This window comes from Protopterus annectens, chromosome 3.part1, assembly GCF_019279795.1.
Source record: "Protopterus annectens isolate FY-2018-M chromosome 3.part1, PAN1.0, whole genome shotgun sequence".
NCBI classification, from domain to species: Eukaryota; Metazoa; Chordata; order Ceratodontiformes; family Protopteridae; genus Protopterus; species Protopterus annectens.
Window position 1 is genome coordinate 123,558,389 of NC_056732.1, and position 17,143 is coordinate 123,575,531.

Consider the following 17,143-nt stretch of genomic DNA (forward strand, 5'->3'; position numbering starts at 1 on the left):
CTGACAGGGTCTCCCTCAGAACTAACCTCCTTTTATGCCTAAAGTGGTGTCCAGTGTAGCTCTCAACTAATCTATCCATTTGCCAACCTTCTTTCCCAATCCTCAAAATAAAGGGGAAAGGATCCTGCACTCTTTAGATGTGCACAGACAGCTCAGATTCTACCTTGACAGAACTAAGCCCTTCAGAAAATTTGACCAGTTGCTGCTCAGCTTTGCACCTGGGGTAGAGGGCAAGGCCATATCTAAACTATTTCAAAATGGATAGCACACTGTATCCATTTCTGTTACAAACACCATGGGAAATCAACCCCTCAGGGGGTCAGAACACATTCAGTCAGGGCAACCTCTACCTCTACAGCATTTCTCAGGGGAGTCCCTACCAGGGACATTCTGGAAGCTGCTACCTGCAGTGCTGTTCATACCTTCACCAAGCATTACCACCTGCCTATCTTTTCCAAATCCAGGGCAGGTTTTGCTACAGCAGTCCTGCAGGGCATACTAGCCAGCCCCATCTCTTCTTGACTGCCTCCACCCATTCTTCAGCTTTGGGAATCAACCCAAGTGTGATGACTGCAACAGTGAAACATGAAGAACATAGTATATTTGTGTACACTTACCATAAATGTAGATGTTTGAGTGTGTTCACTGTTGCAGTCCTGGTTTCCCACCCTCCAGCTCCCATCTCTCTCTCTCTCTCTCTACTGCTCTAAATGTATTACTCACCCCTTACAGGGCTATTGGTATTTACTTTTTACTGGTGGTGTTTTTTTCCACCATAACGTAGCTTCCTATTTGGGGGCTCCTGACATTTGGGGCAAGAAAAACTGATGTAATGGCGTTGGCTGCCTGTTTTTATACACCTGACATCAGTCCTGGAGTGACAGCAACCGACGCAGAAATACTAGGTCTCTGGTATTCGGGCTGACTGAGGGCTACCTGCAGGCAGATAACCCAAGTGTGATGACTGCAACAGTGAATACACACAAACATCTACATTTATGGTAAGTGTACACAACTGTACTTTCCTGTATGCCTTTTGCCCTCTGTCCCAATCCCAAAAGTAATTCAGAAAATCCAGAATGAGCACCCATTATATCATAGACTTGAGGTATTTTTACCAATCTAACATGTTATTTAAAAATAAGGGTTGTATAGTTAACATCACACAGGACGAGAATTTAGCTTTGAATTTGTTTAGATCTTTACAAGTTAGGTCTATTAAACCAGATAAAGGGGGTGGTATAGCTGTGTTAGATACTAGTGACTACGTAGCCAGAGTTCACAAGCTTCTTGATTGTGAAGCATACGACATAGCTTCATTAATCAACTAGCACTACGTTCTGTTCCGTATTGACTTTGGTTTTGTGTAGTTCTTGTAAGCCGGTCGTATTCTTCTGTTACCCATTATGATCCTGATCACCCTTCTCTAACTTAGGCAATACTGGTACTCCAACCTCATCTTGATGGCCAGGGGCAATCTTGTAGTTTTGCCATGATGGATGGACTTGGTGACACAGAGGGGGTCTCTGTACTATATTTGGGCTTCAAAACTGGAGTGGGGATCCAGAATTTCTCTTTTCTCTCTCCTTTATCTTGTTCTGCTTGTCTTTCCCTCCTTTCTATGTAAGTTGTCTTTCCCTCTGTCTAATAAATTAGTAATGATGAAAGATACCAATACTGAATAATTTGTCTCCATTAGCTCCTCCTTCCCAGACAGGCATTCTAGCCTATTTCAATCTGGTTCAATTCTTAGTATGAACAAAAAAAAAAAAAAAAAAAAAAAAAAAAAAAGTAGAAAATGGCCAACCAAATGTCTGCCTGTATACAGTGACATTGGGATGTCCAGAAGGTGGAATACATAAGATTGTCATTGGAGGAAGACGGTGACCTTTGAAACTATGGCCAAATGTGGAGCTCCATGTGTGGCAGAGATCCATAATGTTATGACCGAGGCAGTAGCAACTAGTTATGGTAATTTGATGACACATCTGTACTCTGTCCATCAATCACAGTCCATGAACCTTCCCCTAGGTGGGCTGGATGGAGTGTAAATGGTGGTAGGCCAGTTTGTATAGATATGTGTGCTGCATATGGCATACTCTAATCTGGAATATAAGGACACAGTGCAAGAAAATGTGGATAAAGGGAGGAGTTGAAGGCTGGAAAAGTTGATATCACTGGTATGGCGATTGAAGCTAGAAGTTACAGTTCTAGCAGAGAGGAGAATGAACTACAACCATGTACCTCTATTGTTATTGCAAATACATAACTTTTTAGTCAAATAATAAGATCATTGCTGCATGAGAGCTTCCTTCCTTCCTCCATATTATGGGTTTGATGGCTGTTTGCATGTAGTTGGTCAGTACCAATATCAGAACTTTTTTAAGCCACTGTTTGATTTTTATGGTAATGTTTCTGAGTTAACCAGTGCATTGATACTCTCTATTCATTCTTCTAGATTTATTTCTATGAGGCATTTACCAGTGTAGTGTTTGAGAAGGATAACTGACATGTAGATGTACTCCATGCTTTCTTGTGTTGCTTCAGGACTTTGGGGTTAGTATAACCGTGTACTACTCTTGTGCACCAAAAATAAGTACTCATTTATAACTTTGCTCCCTGTAATGGCTACCGTATGAGGTTTTCAGTCATACAATCCTGTGGGTATTTAAGTAATGAAAATGATCTGGGCAAAGCACAGCTTTATCCCAGCCATATTATTGATTCCTGCCTCTGTAACCCTATTATCTGAACATCTCAGCATGCCACACAAAGGTAGCTGGTTAAGAAATCTTGTGTGACATTGGGACAGGCCAGTTCATAAAAACTACAAAAAACCTAGGGAAGTTAAGAGTTTTCACTGTGTGATACATTAAACCTCTTCTAATAGAGGCCCATGGGATATATGCGAATGGCCCCTTAAGGACATCAAGTGTTTCAGCTATATGGCTTATGAATGTCCATGTCCTAGTTCATTTATTTATTTTGCCTTTTTGTTTACTCCTGGGCAATTGGCCCATTTGTCCCACATCATCAAGGTGATGATCAGCTAGGAAGTGTTGTCATTTAGACAATCATCAGGTGAGGTTTAGGTTGTTTCATATACCCTGCAACCCTTATGCATGCTGGGTTGACAGAGAAGGGGTGTGTGACATGCTGGTTAAGTTGGTCACTCCTTGGGTCCACAAGGGGCATTGCCAACAATCAGCCTTACCCTCCTGTCCTCAAGCATGGGTGATGGTTTCCTTAGTCTCCACCAGAGAAATTGCACTAATCCATATGCTCACTGAATGCCCACACCCATCCCTTCCCTCCTTGAAGAGGCAATCAGGCCACATCCCTGTATTGCTGTCCCTCTCTACCTGACTCCTCCAGTCCCAGGGTCTTTAATCAAACCCTGATCATATGGGTTGCAGTATGGACCCAGGCAAGATCAGTAAATTCCTGCGGGTGGTGTATCAGTTGTCAGAAGTTCACGTGAGGTCATCAGCTGTAGTGTCTCTTCAGTGCCAACACTATAGCTGCTGGCAGGTCAGGAGCTGTAATGTTGACACTGAAAAGACAATGCCAATTTGTGGATCTCTGGTTATACCACAGGAGCTCTGACAAGGCTTGCTAAATGCCTGCTTCAAAAGACTCATTTTAATTGGCAGGTGGGTCAAACAGAGTAAGGGTTAAAGACCTCCAGGCAGAGATCAAGTTGGTACATAAGCTGTATTGGGTGAAAGGACAGTCTTCTGGTAAAAGATGAAGATTATTTTTCCTTAAACATATAAAAAATATTCTCAATTATCCTTTTTAGCCACCTTCACTTCCACCCAGAAGATCTGGTTCCGTCAAAAAGACAAAAAAAAAAGCTATCTTGCAGCTGAAAGTACACCCCCTTACTTTGATAGTTCCCAGAACCATCTTTGGCCATAGGTAAGGATGTAGTTAACCAAGCATCATCAGAGTAGGAGGGCCAATGGGTCCTATGACTTACGGTATCAGGGACACACCATCAAGGTCTTCATCATAATTACTACTGTAGCATAAATCCGTATACATGTGACTTAGCCAAAAGTGAATATCCATCCTTCCAATCTGACCTCAACAGCATTAGAGCACTTTCATTTCTTTTTTGTGCCATTTTCAATTCCTTCAAGAAGCAGCAACTGATTATCACAACATCAGTCCATTTTAGGATTCTTCCGCAGAAAGTAGAGTTATATGAGAACTTACCATGATATTAGTTTGCTTGTGTAAAATCACTACAACAGTAGAATTCCTGATGTAGGGATTAGCTTCATGTAGACATCAACCCTACTGTTCTGTGAACATCAGGTGTGTCTGACTACTTCACATTGCAAGAATGCATTCTTTTCATCTTGGATGAAAAACAGCCTGTGATATCTTTTATGATTGCCAGTGAAGCTGAAAAGCTATACACTGTAGAAGGAAGAGCCTTTAGTAATAATAAACTGTATTTGGAGAATCTTGCAAGTCTAGAAAAGAAGAGACACCAGTTGTATTTTATCCCTTTCCCTACTCCATCTCAAAAAGTGTTACAAGGCTAATCCTGCTAATGGGGAAAGATGAAAGGAAGCTGTTACTGCAGTTTCTGTGAGTTCTCATGTAATAGTTTTATGTTCTTTCAAGCAAAACATATACTTAGAGTGTGAATCTTGAAACAGGATCTGGTGTCTGTAGTCACAGAGCCCTTTCAGATCTGCACAAGGCGTGCCCTGAAAATTTCACCACAAAACTAAACCAGGCAGTAGGGTGAGTACAAGTACAACAAATAAGTTTTCCTGAAGAGGCATTTATCATTTCCATAGGTTCAGAACTCTGGGGCTGGAAATGGAGCAATCAGCCGTAAACTGAGATGCACATGTACCTGCAGCAAAAAAGAATGGAAGCTGCTGTTTGGCTGCATTTCCATCTGAGATGTGGTATCATGTCCAGTAGATGTTCAGAGAGCTGTAGGAGTTGGGTAGGTCAGATAAACATCTGCCTGTGGTTTGTGCCCATATATTAGAGAATTCAAGATCAGTAAAGAGAACATTAGTATTCAGTTTGGTAACTCTGCATTTATTCTTTCATTGCATTATTTAGGGCACCAGTCATCTAGCTTGCCTTTTAAATTTTGACCTGGAAACTAATGTCTGAGATTTATGATTTCTCCAGAAAACCAAAGTGAGCATGTGGGAGGAAAGATTCATGTAAGGATTTTCATTCATAATGCCTTTTTTGTCTAGGAATGCATCACTAGATGTCCTTGTATGAGCACTTATCTTTAGAAAGTTGACTTTGACTTGTAAGAGTTTAAAGCTACCTAAACCAAAAAAAAAAAGTTTGAGGCTTTGGTACAGTTAAGACATACTCATGGACAGTCTTCCACTAACATCCTTCAAACTCAGACTAAGGAAGATAGAATGACCCAAAGAAAGTATAGTTGCATATATCCTACTTACCTGTAACAGTAGATGTTTGAATTTCGCAAACCAAAATTGTTACTGAGCAAATAGAAAGACAGCTACTCAAAGGAGAATTATAACAATGACACAGTGATCTACCTTACTGAGTGCACTAAATGAAGTAACTTTTATGTAGGAAAAATGTAAAACATGCTGAGAAGGAGAACCACACACCACCTTTCTGATATCTGACTTAAAAACATATAAACTCACTCACAAGGCACATCATAGAATATCCAGAATACCCCCAGTTTTTTTCTTATTGTTAAAATAGTTAACAGTGGAGAGTGTAAGGGAAGCATTAATGCTATCCTGTATAAAAAGGAACTAGAATGGCCAATCAGGTTAAAATCTAACAATGATCCTTGACTTACTGGGTCCTGTTTAGTCAAAAGCATTCTTGAACTAAAGAAGCTTGACCACTGCAAATACTACTACAAACAAGGTACTATAAGATTTAATGAGCAGTATTCACTGTTTATTTTACTTTTGTTATATAAAGCAAATTAGAAAATGAACAGTCTTTTCATCACTAATGATAAGATACTGAAAGAGCTTTAGATAGCCTTAACTCATCTTTTTAACTATTATTCTACAAAATTTCTTTTGAGGAAAAAGTTATTTTATTGTATTTTATTCTGCCAAGCATTAATGTTAGCATGCAAGTTGGAAACTTATATCGAAAAGAATTGCCATGCAGAATATGTAAACATAACAGTTTCTAATGAGAATGGCTGCCATGTCAATTTTATCATGAACTGTCAAAAAAAAGCAGAGAGTAAATAATTCTATTAAGAAGTGTAGAGTGCAAAGAGTAATGTTACAGGAAGACACATTTGGCTAGAAATGAGAGTGTAAACTGAACAATGAAAGGACTTCTGAATGGATAGTCAAAAGAAGTACTAGGGACAAAGGCAAGGGGGTAACAACACTGATTGTGAGAAGGGCTGCAGTAGTGGTTCGAGAGGAAAGGAAAGACAATGGGCAGGATTCACGAAGGTTTACACGGAGTTTAAGAGTAGTGTAAGCCTCCCGATCCAGGAACAGCCCAAACCTCCGTGTAAGAGACAGCTAACACGTCTCTTACACGGACTGGGCGTGAAATGCTCAATACCTCATTTGCAGCTCAAAGATATGCAAATTAGGTATTTGAGCGATCCAAGAAGCCTAAACCAGTCCGTGTAACGGACGTGTTAGCTGCAGAAATGTACTCAGCTGACAACTGAGTACATTTCTGCAAAATTGACAACGGAGCTATGTCAGCTCCAAATAAAGGGTGCATATGTTTCATTTAGCATGCCAATGGCCAAATATGTGGCCATTGGCATTAAAAAGTGTTGCAAAAGTATTTTAAATAACTTTTTTTTTCGTGGGATTTCCATGTGTAACTGCAGCGCACACCCGCGCAAACGGGGTGAGCTGCCTAAAACTGAAAACCGAAGCTTATAAGCCCACACTTGTGGGTTTAATGTATTACATGGAATGACAATGCAGGGACTAGCAGACCAAAAACAATATGGCCTCCGTGTAGTGGTTGCCAAGGGGGGGAAGCTCCGTGTAAGAAATGTAAGTAAGCATTACTAGGCAATCCTATGTAAATGAGGGTTACAATACTGAATCACACTGCCACATAGGTAATGAGCACTTTCTGAGTAGTGTAAGAGTTATAGAAGGGGGAGGAACAGAGTAAGAGGTAGGTGACATCACGGGGGGGAATGATAGAAATAAATGTATCAGATTGGAGAGCAATGTAACGTGACAGATGACAGACAGACATCAGGGAGAGAGGTGTGTCCCAACAGAACACTAGGAAAGTCAAGAAATAGAGGGTGCACACTATCCCTACACTCAAACTTTCTTGATATACGTGCATGCGCGCGTGTGCACGTGTGTAAGGCAGGTTCAAAATGTGGGAGCGTGTTGCAAACCGTTTACAATGGTTTGCGCTGGCGTGCACGTGTGTGAGGCTGTGTGCGTGCATTTTACCATGAATCAGCCAAGTTCACACCGTGTAAGGATGTGTGTGCGCGTTTAAGTAACTGTGAGTGTGCTTAAGCTGGTGTGCACATTGCTCCCCTTGAGGAAACAGAAAGGAAAAAGGAAGCAACCAGATTATAGGGAAGCTGCCAGGGGATACTGCTGCAGTTAATTGGTGGAAACAATTGGAAGCAGGCAATTACACAGGCAGACTAGAAGCCCAACCCAGTACTTAAAACACTGCAAACAGCAGTGCAGGCTGTTCCTCACAAGAGATACTGCAAGAAAGGAGTAAACTATCAGAATTAAAAACTGAAAAAAGCTGAACTCAGAGCAGAAATGCTAGGGGCTGCCATAGCTGTTATAATCAGGCATAGGTGAATTGCTGAGGGTGGTGACAATGCAGATGCTGACAGACAACCCAGAGTGAGGAGAAGGAGGAGAGTATACAGGCCCAGGGTCACCTACCATGGGTTACATGAGCTGGAGATAGTGGAGCGCTACAGAGTGGACAGAGACCTTCTGCAGCAAATTGTTGAGCTGTGCAGGCCACGTCTCACACACAGAACCAACAGAGGGGAACCCATCCCAGTGGAAACCAAGGTATGTGTTGGCCTAAGAATACTAGCAACAGGTACCTTCCAGAGACCAACTGGTGATATGATGGGGATATCACAGGCATCAGCCTCCAGGGTACTGCACCAGTTCCTGGATGCCATGTCAGCACATGTCGGTGATCATGTATATTTCCCCAATGCCCGTGAGGTATTGGCCAGCAATATGCGTCTCTTCCAGCAAATAGCAGGATACCCTGAGGTACTGGGTGCAATAGACTGCATGCACATACGCATCAAAGCACCAGCCGGTGAGCGGGGTAGAGCCTATATTAACCGCAAGGGATTCCTCTCCATCAACTGCCAGGTCGTGTGTGATGCCCAGGGCTTAATAATGAATGTGTGTGCTGGCTGCCCTGGGAGCTACCACGATTCCCACATCTGGCATGTGACGCAGCTGTACCAATCATTTGCCAGTGGGGACTTCCCACACGGACACCTAGTGGGGGATGCAGGTTATGCACTTGAGCCATGGCTGATGACACCCATCAGAAATGCACACACACCTGAACAGGAACGCCATAATGAGGCACACGCACAAACACGTAATGTCATAGAGCGTGTGTTTGGGCTGCTCAAGTCACGGTTCCGGTGTCTGGACACATCTGGTGGAGCCTTGCAGTACACACCGTCTACATGTACCCAAATGATCATGATATGTGCTATGCTACATAATATGATCCTGCGGAAACAGCTGCAGCAGGACCAGCATAGGGCTGGGCCAAACATACCCCCACCATTGCCAAGGCCACCACAGGCAGAGGGTGACTCGGAGGAGGAACAACCTGACCTTGCCCCAGTAGGCAGAAGGAGGCGTGCCCAGTATGCCCTGGCCTTGGCAAAGAGGCAATGCATAGCACATACACTGGCTCAGTAGGAACACTGGGACTGATACCCCCTCCGACTCACTCATATAGTAACAGGGATGCCTAACATGACACAACCTGCTTCCAAACATGTACAGGGAGTGTAGTATGTGCATCCGACAGAGGCAGCCTTGCAGCACCACCTGAGGCATCAATGCCATGTGTTAAGTAATGTAACACCATGTACCATATGCACACCTGAGGACCCTGACTAACATCCACCCTCACCAATCATAAACCACAAAAACACAAACCCACCTTCATAGGTACCACAAGGGATAGGAACCTAGATGTAATGCTACCCAATGCCAGAAGTATAAACAGCAAGATGCGTGCAGTGTAAACGCACACAGTATAGAGAATGTAGATATCAGTGCTGTAATAGAAAACTGGGTCAAAGCCCACATCAGCACCCTAACACTACCAGGTCACACCTCATACAGTGATGTACATGTGCAAAAACATGGAACAAGCTACAAAACGAGGGTGACTAGCAATAAATGTCATGGATAACCACACCCCCATGTTGGTACCACAACAAGAAGCAACATGGATTAGCCATGGTCAAATACCAATGGCTAAAACTGCCTACTACTACTATATAGCTTGCTGCAGACCACTGTCCTAATAGCAGGAACTGCACCAGGCCTATGTTCATAGGTTCATAGGTTCATACTAGGCTATCTGCCCTAGGGCATTTATAAGCCTAGCCCAGAGTTTTGTGGCTTCTGCCACCCCTTTAGTTTGAAGGATAATATGCCCATTATTTTGCTGTGCCTCTGTCAAGCAGTGACACTGAGGTTATCCCTGGGGTATACCTGCGATCTCCCATCCATTGGTCAAGATTTCCCTTGAACAAAGCCAGCGAGGTGCTCTGCCCCACATGTACCGGGATGTTGTTCCACAGCATAGGGAGTCTCTGGGTGATGAATCTGTCCCTCCAGCATGTCCTATTAATAGCCGTGTTGAGGTTTAAGTCTCTTGCCCTTGTAGTTCTGATGGATTTAGAGGTTTTGAGGTGAAGCATGTTCATTAATTCTGGGTTGGACATGGCCTTGTATGTCAGGCACAGGTCACCTCTGAGCAGACGGTAAGCGACTGAATAGAGCTGGAGTTCCTTCAGTCGGGAAGCATAAGACATATTTTTGAGACCCTTTATCCTTCTGGTGAGGAATTTTTGGGGCCTTTCCAATTGCTGCAGGTGTCGGGTCAGATACATTCCGAATGGGGCATTGTACTCAATCATTGGTCTGATGAGTGATGAGTACAGGGGAACAATGACCCCCCTTGATCTAGATGTGAATCCCTGCATGATCAGGTGGGCAATGTAGAAGGTCTTCTTAACTACTTTGGCAACGTGAGTGTCAAACGAAAGGTTACTGTCAACCTGGGTACCCAGATCCCTGATAACCTCTTCTGTGCTTAGAGGATTGCCACCTATATGGTAACTAGGGGTAACCTTGTTTTTCCCAAAGGGTATGACTATGCATTGTTTAGCGTTTAACTTTAGGCCATGGCTCTGGCACCAGTTATCCGTTTCTATGAGACCCTTCTGAAGGATGTCTGTGTCAGATGGGTTTTCAACTATGGTTCCCAGTTTGCAGTCATCTGCAAACTTTGTCAGCCATAATCCTCCAGTGTCTGCTTGTACTTCTGAAAGGTAGATGCCGAACAAAAGTGGGCCCAGGACTGAGCCCTGTGGGACACCACTTGTGACAGGCTTGGAGTGTGACATGGTGCCAGCAACTCTGACCCTGTGGGTTCTGTCACTTAGCCAGTTTGCAACCCATCTTGTGACATATGGGTTTACATTTAAGCTGGTGAGTTTTTCAATGATACCCAAGTGGGGTATTGTGTCGAAAGCCTTTGCCAGGTCAAGGTAGGCTGTGAGGACTGCCTTGCCCTCGTCAATGGCCTTGGTGACTGTTTCGAAAAAGTCAACCAAGTTTAAAAGGCATGATCTGCCCTTGACAAAGCCAAACTGGGTTGGATCCTAAGTCTGCAAGTCCCCTATGTCTTCATTTATGAGTTCCATTATGATCCTCTCCATAGCTTTGCAGACCAGGCTTGTCAGGCTGATGGGACGGTAGTTTCCGGGGTCGGTGGAGGCACCTCCTTCATGAAGTGGGACCACCGTTGCCGTATGCCACTAATTGGGTACGTATCCTGAGGTGAGGCTAAGATTAAACAGCTGCCCTAACTGCGGGTTTAATTCCTCATTGAGTTTGTGGAGCACACAACCGGGGACACCATCTGGTCCCATGGATGCTGTGTTTTTCGCCTTGGATAGAGCAGTTCTCACCTGAGCATTTGAGATGTTTGGGGGGGCTACAATCCTCTGGTATAGATATCTCTCCTTTTGGGGGGGGGGGGGAATCCGCACTGAACCTGTCAGCCAGTATGTTGGCAATGTCTGTAGGTTCAGTGATTTTTACATCATTTTGAACTAATTCTGAGCATATCTGGGAGTTTCCTCCCAGGTTTCTAACATAGCTAAAAAAGGCCTTATGATTGTCTTTTGAGTCCTTAGCAATTTTTCTCTCAAAATTTGCCTTGGATGATTTTATGAGAGATCTCAGTTTTGTACTTATAATGAGCAGGGGTGTCTTCCCTTCTACGGATTTTGCTCTATCTTCTAGTAGCTCCTTCCTTTTGTTGTAGAGCTTGTTTATGGCTGGGGTCCACCAGACTGGACGTTTGCCTTTGGTACAAAGAGTCTTTGTTTTGTTTGGGATTGCCTGATCCATGCAGTCCTGGAGGTGCTGGTAGAAGGCATTTGTAAGTGATTCAGCGGCTTGGGTAATGGTTTCCGCTGGCTTGGGGGCCTTGAAAGAGACCACACCAGTCTTTAGAAGTGTGAAGTCGGCTTTTGAGAAGTTCTTCACTGTGGTCTTTTTTATCTGGGGTGGGGGTGGGATGTGGACTTCCAGTGAGATTAGTTTATGATCTGATCTCACCAATGATGGGTATACTTCTGGTGTTGAACATTGTGACCCCATGTTCATGATGATGAGATCTAGTATGTTGTCTCCTCTTGTGGGGATGGTGACTAGTTCCATGGCATTTGAGTTTATGAACTCTAGGAACCTTTGGGCTAGAGTGTTGGGGTTTGAATAGTGATCCCAGTCTATATTTGGATAGTTGAAATCACCCAGTATGATGGTGTTTGGAGATACATTTATCCCCTCCAGTGTTTTCAGGAAAGCTGTGTGAGGTTCCTGAGTTTGAGAGGGTGGCCTGTAACATGCTACAAACTGCAGAGCAGTCTTGCCTACGGTTAATTGCACCTGGATGGTCTCCGATGCACCGTGCATTGCCACCCACCTTGAGGTGAGGGTGTCCTTGATGAATATGGACACCCACCCTCCTTTCTTGGTGTTGTCCAGATTTTGGGGCCGGAATGCATGATATGAGGTAACACCTGATAGTGCCGGTGTGCTGTCAGGAGCCTTGAACCAGGTTTCAGTCACAGCACAGACATCGATGTTCTCCATACTGAGAAGAGCCTCGAGTGCGTGCATCTTGAGATTGAGACTTCTGGCATTGAGCAGCATTACCCTTAGTTTTTTTCCTTTTTTGTATTCTAGGGTGGTAGGTTTAGAATCTGAGCCTTGCCTAAAAAAGGCACAATGGGGGTGGCAAGAGCCTTAGCCAAAATCCGGAAGCCCAGGGGTGACAGGTGCAAGCCGTCCCTTGCGAATCAGCGTGGCTTGTCCAGCATGTCTTCCCAGGCAGACAGACATTGGATCCCCTTTGACTGACACCATAGTTTAAGCCAATTATTACAGCTGATCATCTTGTCTCTGTATTGTGGCATCATTCTTGGTGAAGGTAGGATACTGCTCAAGGTCAGGGTCATACCTGCCTGGGCTACATAATCAGATAGCTCCTCTATGTCTCTTTTCATGTAGTACAGGGAGGTACGTTTCAGGTCGTTCACACCAGCATGGACAATGACTGAGTCATACTTGTACTTGCAGTTGAGTGACCTGAGTGCTTGCATTATGTGGTGGATTCCAGTGCCCGATAGGCAGCTTACTGTGACCTTCCCCTTACTCAATCTGGTGAGCGGGACGTCAGTGTGTCTGACTATGGAGTCACCTATGATGAGTGTGTCTGGCATTGTGTTTGTCCTTAAGGGCTGTGACTGTTTGGCACACTGACTCTGTGGTCTATGTGTTGCATGTGCTGTGCCCTGTGGAGGCAGTTGTTTGGGTGTCTGCTTTGGTGGCCTCTGCTGTTTTGGTAGATTTCTGATCAGAGCCTCCGAGTATGTCTGTGTGTTTATGTGTATGATTTGAAGTTGTGATAGTGCTATGTGAGACTGGGTTTGTGGTGTGTGTGGTTACCTTCTCCTCCTCTCTGGTCTTGCCAGTCCTATGTTGAGAGAGCTCAGCCTCCAGTTTGGCTATATAGTTGCATCTCTCACATGTATTTGTGTTTTGTGGGCGAAGGAGAGGGCTGTCTGTGTACATGAGGCAATTGTAACATTGCCTCAATATTCCCAGGTTCACCAGCTGAGCAGGAGAGGACACTAGCAACTGATCCCTTGACATGCTAGAAGGAATAGACAAAAAATGTTGGAATACAGGAAGATATCAAGCCCCCCAAACCACATTATATTGCTTGACTGACAATACCTACACATACACCATAGTTTCATAGTTTCATAGTTTAGTACTAGGCTATCTGCCCTAGTGCATTTATAAGCCTAGCCATAGTGATGTGGCTATTGCCACCCCTTATAGTGGTAATAAGTGTACAGAATAGATTCGAATATTGTGCCTCTGACTTAGTAGTGACACATTATGACCCCCTTACGTAATTGAATAACTTGACTGTGCCTCTGTCTAGTAGTGACACAGGGAGGTCCCCTGGGGTAAACCTACAATCTCACATCCAGTTGTCCAGATTTCTCTTGAAGAGAGTCAGTGAGGGACTCTGTCTAACATGAACTGGGATACTCTGCTAGAGTGTGAGAAGCCTCTGAGTTATGACTCTGTCCCTCCAGCATGTCCTATACATGTATGTGCTGAGGTTCAAATCTTTAGCTCTCATGGTTCTGGTGGATTTGGATTGCTTGCAGTGGAGCATGTCCACCAAATCCTGATTGGACATGGTCTTGTTTGTCAGGCATAGGTCACCTGTAAGTATGCGGTATGCTACTGAATAAAGCTGGATTTCCTTTAGTCTGGAAGCATATGACATGTGTTGTAGACCCCTGATCTTCTTGGTAAGGTACTTTTGGGGTCTCTCCAGCTGTTGCAAGTGCTGGGTGAGGTACATACCAAATGGGGCTTTGTATTCAATCATGGACCTGATAAGGGAGAAGTATAGTGGTACAATGACCTCCTTTGATCTGGATGGAAAACCCTTCATGATAAGGTGGGCAAGGTAGAAAGTCTTTCTAACCACTTTGGCAACATGGGTGTCAAACAAGACGTCACTATCTACATGTGTCCCCAGGTGTCTGATTTGTTTTCTGTGCTCAGTGGGTTGCTGTCTATGTATTGATTTGTGGGTACTTCGTTCCTCCCAAAGGGGATGACTACACATCAGTTGCATTCAGTTTCAGGCCATGATTCCGGCACCAGCTATCTGTCTTTGTGACGGCATTCTGTAGGATGTGTGTGCCGGCTGATGTATTCACTATGGTGCCTAGGTTGCAGTCATCTGCAAACTTTGTCAGCCACAATCCTCCTATGTTTGCTTTCACATCTGAAAAGTAAATGCCAAATAAGAGGGGTCCCAGGACAGATCCTTGTGGGACACCACTTGTGACTGGCTTTGAATCTGACAAGGCACCTGCAATGTCGACTTTATGGGTCCTGTTTCTTAGCCATTTTGCAACCTATCCTGTGACATATGGTGTTATATTTCAGCTGTTGAGCTTGTCTATGATGCCTGAGTGGGGTATTGTGTCAAAGGCCTTAGCCAAGTGCAGGTAGGCTGTGTGGACCGCGTAGCCCTCATCAATGGCCCTACTGACAGTTTCAAAATAGTCACCTAGGTGCAAAAGGCAGGATCTGCCCTGTACAAAGCTGAACTGGGTGGGATCAAGGGTCTGTAGGTCACCAATGTCTCTGTTTAAGAGCTCCATAATGACTCTTCCCATAGCTTTGCAGACAGGGCTGGTTAAGCTTGTGTGGTGGTAGTTGCCAGGGTCTGTGGAGGCATCTTCTTTGTGGAGTGGGACCATTGTTGCTGTACGCCAGTGTTCAGGTACATATCCTGTAGCAAGGCTAAGGTTAAATAGCATTTGTATATACGGGATTAGCTCCTTCTGGAGTTCACATAGCATGCAACTGGGGATACCATCAGGTCCCATTGATGCTGTGTACTTGTCTTTGCTGAGTGCGGCTCTCACATGGACATCCGAGATGACAGTGAGGTTACATTCAGCTGTGATAACTATCTTCTTTTGGGGGTGAGGGAGGGGGAAAATTGCAGTGAACCTGTCTGCCAGAATGTTGCCAATATCTGTCAGGTCACTGAAATATATGTTGTTGTGTACCAACTCTGAGCATATCTGAGGGTTCCCACCCAGGTTTCTGACATAACTGAAGAAGGCAGTGTGGTTATCTTCATTGTCTTTGGTGATTTATGTCTCCAAGTTGACCTTGGATGTCTTTATGAGAGAATGTAGCTTTTTACTAGTGCTGATCACAGCTGCCTTCTCTTTAGGAGATGTAGCTCTGTCTTGCATTAGTATCCTTCATCTGCTATACAGTTTGTTTATGGCTGGGGTCCACCAGACAGGCCACTTTCCCTTGGTGGAGAGGGTCTTGTTTTTATTTGTGATTGCATGGTCCATGCTTTCTCGGAGATGTCCATAGAAAGCGTCTGTGAAGGAGTCACCATTGTGTGTTGTGGTTTCCACTGGCCCAGTGGGCTTAACGGATGCCATCTCAGTCCGAAGAAGTGTGAAGTCAGCTTTTGAGATGTTTGTCACTATACTCTTTGTATTATACTAGCACTGACACAAGTGTAGACAATTTCCCAGAATCCATCAAACAAAATGGACATGCAAAATGTAACACTTCCACAAGAGGGGTAAGCATACTGGATGTGATAATCAGAAATATGTGTAGTGGATGTCAAGATGAGAAGTGTATCCCTCACTGGTAAGACCAGACCATAGAGTAATCACACTGTAGTTACACATCCCGACCCCAGTCCCTGGCCAAATTACCACAGTGGAACACATGTATAAAGCATAGCTTGCACCCCTAAAAACCAATGTGGAATCCATGAAAAGCCCTGTGCAGGTCCAGAATATGGGACACACTCCAGAACATGTTATACAGGCATACCATGAACACAGCCAAGAGTGCTTGGAGTCTGCAATCACAAACAACAAGACACAATGCCATACACCCAGGCATCTGGCATGCTGGACTCCAGCAATTACTAAACCATTGAAGAGAATGAGGAAGCTACCACATGATAGATCAAACATAAAAGGTGAAGTAATCAGTGATCACTAGTATGGCAATAAAATGTGTCCACACATACAATCCACTAAGGCCAGGCAAAACAAGTAGAATCTGTGAATCCAGTGGCAATGTGACACCTGTCCCAAGTACACACACAACAACAACTCACCCCAATAAATACAAATGTATGTGATAGACGCAACCAGGTAGCCAAACCGAGCCTGAGCACCCCAAATCAGTACTGTCAAAACTAGTCAGGAGGACAAGGTAACCACATACACCACAAACCCAGTCCCACATAGACCTACAACGACTGTAAACCAAATACATAAACCCAAAAACATTCCCAGAGGCCCTAATTACAAACACACAACACCAACACAAGCCTCCAAAGCAGACACCCAATAAAACAACCTCCAGACATAGCACATGTAACACATAGTACACAAAGCTGATGTGCCAAACAGTCACAGGACACAAGGAGAAACAACATGCCTGATACAGTTGTAATAGGTGACTCCATAGTGAGACATGCTGCTGTTCCAGGGATGGCTTGCACCTGTTACCCATGAGTGTCTGGATATTGCCTAAGGCTTTTGCAACCTACAGAGATCCTTTCATAGGCAAGGCTGAAAAGACCAACCCACCACCATAGAAAACAAAACTGGAAAGAAACAGAAGGGTAATGCTGATCAATGCCAGATGTGTAAACCTCAATATGCATGCTCCTGAGGCCCTCCCCAGTATGGAGAACATCGATGTCTGTCCAGTGATAGAAACCTGCTGCAAGCCTC